The sequence below is a fragment of the Alligator mississippiensis genome, chromosome 7 (assembly GCF_030867095.1).
Source record: "Alligator mississippiensis isolate rAllMis1 chromosome 7, rAllMis1, whole genome shotgun sequence".
NCBI classification, from domain to species: Eukaryota; Metazoa; Chordata; order Crocodylia; family Alligatoridae; genus Alligator; species Alligator mississippiensis.
In genome coordinates, this window is record NC_081830.1 from 83688948 (window position 1) to 83694947 (window position 6000).

The 6000-nt window shown below is 63.6% G+C and overlaps 1 non-coding gene across 1 annotated transcript; it reads right to left on the reverse strand.

Moving 5' to 3' along the window:
• Positions 1 to 258: 258 nt before the first annotated feature.
• Positions 259 to 331, reverse strand: TRNAR-ACG (transfer RNA arginine (anticodon ACG)). The gene has a single exon. It is a non-coding gene; the product is annotated as a tRNA-Arg (tRNA).
• Positions 332 to 6000: the final 5669 nt, after the last annotated feature.

Consider the following 6000-nt stretch of genomic DNA (forward strand, 5'->3'; position numbering starts at 1 on the left):
AGGATCGTCACCACTCTTCTTGGACTCCCAACTCCCCTCCCTCCGGGACCTCGGTGCCTCCCCAACTAATCTCCTTAATTCATTGAAATCAGTCCTCCTGAAGTCCAGGGCTGCTGCCTTGCTGCAGGCCTTGGACACCCTGTGCTGGATGGTGGATTCAAGCAGCCGATGATTGCTCTCGCTATCACCCAGGCGGTCGAGCGCCCGCAGTCCCCTCACCAGGTCGTCGCCTGCAGCCAGGACCAAAAGCAGATTGTACGAGCCAGGCAGGAGTCGAACCTACAATCTTCTGATCCGTAGTCAGACGCGTTATCCATTGCGCCACTGGCCCACGCTTAGGTATTCTGCAAGGAGAGATCCCTGTTGTCTGGTCCCAAACCACACAGCCCTAATGAGGAGCCCAGCACAGCCCTGCTGGGGGTGGGAAGCCAGTGTCACCGGGGGGGGGGGGGGGGGCCCATCCCCTGTGGGAGAGCCATAGTGGCCCTGCAGCTCCTGCCTGCAGCCAGGCAGCAGGGGCAGCCTTGGGCACAGGGGGGACCCTTTGCAAACCTCCCGTGTCCTGCAGCCCCAGGCCGTGATGGGGGGAGCCCTCAGGGGCTGGGCCAAGCCCCGGCCTCCCAGCCAGGCCAGAGCCGGGTGCCCCGAGCGGGGCAGGCCCGGTGGCCCGGCAGCAGGGAGCCCAGCCCGAGGCAGCCACAGCTTAAGGGGAACTGCCGGGAGCACCGGCTTGGAAAAGCCAGGCTCCCTTTTCCCGTCGCCATGGCAACCCTGCACCATCCTTCCCTGCTGCTCCCCCTGTTTTGGCACTTCCGTTGCCACGGCAACCCAGCAGCAAGCTCTGCCTCTCCAGCTGGGGAGGCCCCTGGGGAGGGGGGTGGCAGGTCCCCGAGGGATGCGGCAAACCCCCCTCCCTGCAGCCCTAGACACCCAGACCCCAGGGCGGAGAGCTAGGGAGGGCCTCCGCCCATGCCGGGGTGCAGTGGGACCTGCGGAGTGCCCTAGGTGGGGGCTGGGCACGGAGCTGCTGCTCCCTGGTGGGTTCCCGAGGGGCTGCCACTGCCAGCTCTAGGGGGCTCCAACATCCCAAAAGCCCCAGGAGCCAAGAGACCCTCAGCTCCGAGGCCCCAGGGCCTGGCACAGCCCAAAATCACAAGGATGCCACTCACCTGGGACCTGGCAGCTCAGATGCCAAGCAGCAACAATAACACCAGACTATCCCAGGCCATGCCCCACCACCCCAAGTCCTGAGTTTGGCACACTCAGGGCTAGCAATGCTGGCTCTAGCCCCTTGCAACGCAGTGCCAGGAGCCCCGACCCCAGCCCGAGTGGCCCTGTAGCCCCTGGAGAGACCAGTTCAGGTGAGGCCCAACAGCCCCCAGTTCTGGGCCACCTGTTCCTAGCACTACCCCACTGGCAGCCTCTGGGGACCTGGCACCAGACCGAGGAGCCACAACCTGTACCAGGCATGTGGCCCTTCCCAGTCCCGTGCCTCCCATCAATACAAGCAATACATGGGCAGCACAACAGGCTCACAAAGCAAAATACCCCCTGGCCACCGCCTTCCTCCCACACACAGGAGCCGGGGCACACGAGAGATGTCAGCCGTGGGGCAGCAGGCACTGCTGGACGTGATGGCGTGGCGCTCAGAAGAAAAAGTCTGCCCAGAATCAAAGCAGCCTCACCCAACCCCGTATAGGGATGGCTTCTGCTGGGGGGTTCGGTTGGAGCTGCCTGTGCTCCGGCGGCTCTGCTGGGCAGGCCTTGTGACAAGCACTGGGTGCCACGTGCAGTCCATCGTGGCCTCTGTGTTGGATCCATCGTGGCCTCCATGGTGGCTGCCATGTGCGAGCCATCGTGGCCCCCAGGCTCACCCCATCGCGGCTGCCCCAGCTGGTCTGCCTGCACCCCTCAGCGGCTCCGCTCCTTTTCAGGCTGGTGGCTCCCCCGTGGCAGCGCTGGTGTCGGAGGGGACCTGAACATGGGATAGGGCTCCAGAACAGAGGCCACATGTGGCAAGCTCCCCAGAACCCACCTGGGCCTGTCAAGACAGGCCAGCCCTGAGCTAAGGAGTGAGTAGAGGACGAAGAGAGGACCTGAGGCTGGCCCCTGGGCCAAAGCCGATGCCACAGCCCTCGAGAGGGCATCTTAGAGCTGCCCGTGGAAGCGAGAGGCCACTCAGCCTGTCAGTGCGGGGGGAGCCCGCTCCCTGGGGTGTAAAATCCCCCACAGAGCAGCCGCCCAGCGCGAGGTATTTCAGGAAGGAGACAAACACCAGATGGGGGAGCGGGTTGCCAGGAACACGACTCCCGCTGTGCTGAGAACAGTTGGTGCGAGCAGCGAGTGGGCTCTGGGGGGCGGGCGGCAGCAGGCCCTGGTGGCAGGGCTCCCTGCTCATCTCCACAGCGTGTGCTTGCAAGCAAGGCTGCTCCCACCTCCAGCCCCCTCATGCCAGACCTCTGCTCTGGCCACAGGTGACAGCCATGTGCCTAGGGACAAGGGGGAGCCAGCTGGGGGAGGCTGGGACTGGGCAGGATGCCCCCAGTAGCACCAGGCAGTAGCACCGAGCCCCTTGCAAGCTGGGCAGAGCATCAGGAGCTGCCATGGGGCTGATGGGGACCTCTGATGTGAACTGGCTGAGGCTGCAGAGAAGAGGGCCGGGGCTGGGGGGTCTAGGGCAGGGCCCCGTCCAGCCGTGGTTCAGGCCACGCATACCTGCCACCCAGCTGAAGACTTTCAACAGGGCTTAGGGCTCCCTTCTCCCCAATGGCAGCATCCAGCAGCCTCCCCGGGGTCCACTGGGATGGGAAGGAGCTGGACAGAGCATCTGGAAGGAGCCAAGAGCTGCTGTGACCCTGGCGAGGTGAGCCGTGCACAGTCACCTTGTGCCACTGCTCCCAGGGGGGACAGGAAGCTCCATGCCAAGACCTGGCTGCCAGGCACCTTCCCGGCTTGGGGGTGCCCTTCCAGCTCCCCTGGGCTCTTCGGAGAAGACAGTGGAAGGGTGTGGAAATGGGGAGCAGTGCTGGAAGGGTGGCACACCAGCGAGTGGGGGTGGGTGGGGGTGTTTTGGTTACCTGTGGCCCCTCAGGCCAGGCATTGGGGGGGGGGGGGCATTATGCCCAGCCCCCAAGGCAGTCCCATGAACAGGGAGGACTGTGCTGCAGGCTGGAACAGGTCCAGACCAAGGAAGAGTTAAAGCCAAGCATAGAAGTGAGTACTGGACCCACCCCCATTGCCCAAGCACAGCCAGCAGCTGGAGCCTGAGAGCCCCCCATGAGCTGCCAGGGAGGAAGGCCAGGCCGGACCCCAGGCTTTGGCAGGGGCAGAGATGCTCCGCTGAGGATGAGGTCCTGCTGGCATGGGTACCCAGGTGGCATCTCCACGCTGTCCCTTCAGACGGCAGCGTAGGGATGTTGCAGGCAGCGGGCAACCCCTCTGCCAGCCCTCCTGCTCAACCAGCTCGGGTAGAACGGGGCAGCGCCTTGTCCTGGGGTGGCCTCATCCCAGCCCGGCAGCCTGCTCGAAGCTGGGCCCTGGCTCAGTGCCCCTGGGTGATGGAGGGCAGGAAGGCAGGTGAATGCACATGCTCTGGGCCCCCCCCACCATGTTGTGACAGCCCCGTGGCCACCCATCCCCCATGCTCTGACTGATCCCCCCACCAACCACCGGGCTCAGTCTGGCAGCTCCCTTGCCCTAGCCATGCAGTCTGTTGCCATGGTGACGACAGTGATGGTGACAGACAGACAATTGCAGCCTATTAATGGGAACAGGCCGGAGCGAGCAGGCTCTGGCCTCTGGACCGCCAACTCCTCCTTACCGGACTGGGCTCCTGATGCATGCCCACACCAGGGCTGTGGGCATGGACAAGTTGCACCCGAGGCCCCAGGGAGGGACCCTGCACACACCAGACCCTCTACGCCCCACCACCACCCAGCTCCCTGGAGCCGCTCAGGACCTGGGGGTCCCTGCTGCAGGGAACAGCGGCAGTGTAGCTCCAGGCTGCCTCTCACCCTCCACCCCCATGCTCTGTCCCCGCTAGGGATATGCTGCCCAACCAGGCTGCTGCAGCTTTTGGAGGGGGTGGATCAGGGCTGGGCAAGGGATTTCATCCTTCATGAGGTCTAGCCCATTTTCCATCAGAGACCGCCCATGCCAAGAGAGGGCAGCCAGGATGTGCCGAGGGTGACTACTCACATATCCAGCTCCCAATTTCTGTCCCAAGCAGGACTCAGCTGTCCCCATGCAAACACCCCCCTATTTCAGTGGCTGCTCCAATGACTTCTCCTAGGCCAGGGGCGGCCAACCTGCCGCACGGGTACCACAAGAGGTACAGCCAGCCTCAGGGAGGGCAGAGAAGCAGATCAGGCACAGAGCACAGGGCAGGGAGCAGAAAGCAGCCAAGCAAGCAGGGAGTGCAGGGCATGGAGCAGAAAGCAGAGCAGCAGACCACTCGGGGATCATGGGGCAATGAGCAGGAAGCAAAGCAGCGGACCAAGCAGGGAGCAGAAAGCAGAGCAACAGTTCAGGCAGGGAGCACAAGGCTGGGAGCAGAAAGCAGAGCAGATGATCAGACACAGAACAAAGGCAAGGAGCAGAGAGCAAAGCAGCAGACCAGGCAGGGAGGAGAAAGCAGAACAGTCGACAGGGCAGGGGAAGGGGACTGGAGTGGCATTGTGTGGGTGGGGGAAGAGTGGCCATGACTTGCTTTCCGTCCAGCCTTGAGGATCTGGGTGCCCACCTAGTCGGCTGTGTTCAAGGGCTCCTCTCCCAAGAGAGGGGAGATCATCTACTGGGCCCTAGGCTTGTGCTGTGCATCCTCCCCAGAACAGGACCTCCAGAGAAATGCACCCCTTCCAGGAGATCAAGATCAGACCATTCTTCACTCCACGGGCATGTGGTGGCCATGAGCACTTGTGCCACGCTCTGGGGCAGCCTGGCATGAGCTGAGAGCATGATGCCAAGGACAGCTCCACCAGGCTGGGCTCATTCCCTGCAGCTCTTGAAGGGGAAGTGGCTTCTTGGTGGCTTCCATCACCACAAAAGGGACAGAGGCCAGGGAGGGACGGGGAGCCATCTGGGTGCTTGGGGGGCCTTGGGGACACTGGCTTGGTACTCACGGTCAAAGGCACACTGACCCCTGGCTTCTCCCATTAGCAGGGGATGCGGGGGGGAGGCCATCATCAACCAACAGGGCTGGGGCCAAGGATCAGCACATGCCCAGGGGGTCAGCTCCGGAGAGACCCCCACAGCTTCACCCCCATCCCTGCAACCAGTCAGTCACATGCCCCGCTCCCCTCCCCATCCTCCCACCAGCTGCACCAACCCCAGCAAGTCAGCTCTGGGCCTTCTCGGCCCCCCACTCAGCGAGCGCCGCCCTGACCTAGATTAAACCTGTCCCCTTGCTCTGGCTTCTTTGCCCCTCTCCTTGTCACAGCCTCCCGCTGCGGTGACCAAAGCTCAAGCAGGAGCAGGCCCAGCCAGCCAGCTGTCGAGGGCAGAGGCTGCCCGGGGCACTGCAGATGGAGGGCTGTGTCCGCATGTCACCGAGAGCAGGCGAGGCCGCCTGGGGCACGGAGGCACAGAGCAGCGGGACACAGGCTCTCATGTGGCACTAGCATGGATGGCAGGGATGGGGCAGCAGCCCCTCGCTCTGGCCCCAGAGTGCCCATCCTGCCCCCTCCCCTTGTGCAGAGGCCTAGGCTATTTTGATGCCACTGCTTCATGGGAACTGAGAGAGGCCAGCTCTTCCACCTACCCCACCCAGGGGACAGGACCGCCAGGGACACTGGTGACCTGCAGATGGGGAAGTGTGGGTGGAGTGGTGACCCTCTCCCAGAAGGGAGAGCCCTGGGTTGCAACTGGTAGGTGACGTTTCTGCTTCAAGATCTGGAACAGGCCTCTGAGCCCGTGGGAGTGATGGTGCCTCGACTCGCATCATTCAGCAGTAGCCAGAAAGGGGGTGAAGGAAGCCCCCAAACACCACCTGCCTGCAGACCC